This window comes from Staurois parvus, unplaced genomic scaffold, assembly GCF_062004578.1.
Source record: "Staurois parvus isolate SC_StPar_1 unplaced genomic scaffold, SC_StPar_1.0 ptg000552l, whole genome shotgun sequence".
In the NCBI taxonomy this organism is placed as follows: Eukaryota; Metazoa; Chordata; class Amphibia; order Anura; family Ranidae; genus Staurois; species Staurois parvus.
Window position 1 is genome coordinate 881171 of NW_028318348.1, and position 1315 is coordinate 882485.

General features: G+C 46.8%; 1 pseudogene; it reads right to left on the reverse strand.

The window, feature by feature from the left end:
- Nucleotides 1–353: 353 nt before the first annotated feature.
- On the reverse strand, nt 354–1052 carry LOC149451004 (pancreatic triacylglycerol lipase pseudogene; annotated as a pseudogene).
- Between the last annotated feature and the right edge of the window lie 263 nt (nt 1053–1315).

Consider the following 1315-nt stretch of genomic DNA (forward strand, 5'->3'; position numbering starts at 1 on the left):
AAAGGAAAAAGGTGCCTCTAAGTGTAGACTTAAAAACAAATTTATTGCACACAAATGCAGGCAACTCACAGAAAAGTAGACGGGGCAGAACACATCTACAGTATATCCATCCAGGCGTTAACAGCCACGGTGTGGGAGTCCTCTGAACGCCATTCCTGCATACAGACCCGCATGCAATCGTTCCAGACTGACCGCTAAGATGGAAAAGGCCCGGAAACGAGGGCTGGAGCGCATGTGGAGCGCAGCATAGGTGTGATGGTGTCACTGGGCATTGATATGATGCGTTTCCTGAGCATGCAAGCCTTGTCAAGCACTAAGGAGCACGCTTGTTCAAAGATCTACAGTGCACATGCTCAGGAAACGCTCATTTGGTGGTTACAGGGGACCTTCTCAATTATTCGTTCAATAAGCTCATCAATATCTCCACTTCCAAGAGAGATTTTATCACAGCCAGGCATCTCTTCACCACCATTGGGGTAAAAGTCAACATTACCAACGGTGTGCATCATGCCATATCCAGCAAAACCAAGTTTATCAACAGTGAATGACCCATCCGTGTGAATGACATCAACAAACACTGCATCCGTAGGGTCCAGTCTTACCATGGGTAGGGTGTATGCAAAGTAGGGACCGGCTGGATCCAGTCCAGAAATTCTTCCGATTCCTCTCTGTCTCTTTCCAGCTTCACCAGCAATGTGTGCCCCCAGACTGTGCCCGATCAGGTGCACATCATTCAAGTCATAGTTATACACTGCCTGCAAAGTGTTCAAGAAATAGGCAATTTTTGCCCCAACCACATGGACATTGTTAGATACTTGTGTGTAGAGAGCAAATGATCCTCCTTTCCAGTCTACACAGAAACAGTTCACATCTGACAATTCTAGGAGAGCCCGGGACATCTCTACCAGCCACAGCTTGTCTCCCATCTCCACAAAGCCATGGATGATGAATATGGATTTCCAGCTGGGTTTAAAGTTGGTGTGAAAGACTGAGGAGACATTGAGAGCGCTGATCCCTTGGAATGAATACCCTTGCTTCTGGGTCTCTTCCATCTTGCTAGCCAGGCTAGAACTGGTGCATGCTGGTCTGTATGCAGAATTGGCGTTCAGAGGACTCCCGCACCCTGGCTGTTAACTTCTTGATGGATACAGATGTGCCCTTCCCTGAGTACTTTCCTGTGAGTGCCTCTCAGGGGATCAGGAAGAAATTTCTTTCCCCTTTCCCCTGCAGGAGCAAATTGGATCATGCTTTGCTTTTTTTTTTTGCCTTCCTCTGGATCAACTGTGGGTATAGGATTATAACTTTTTTTTTTAAA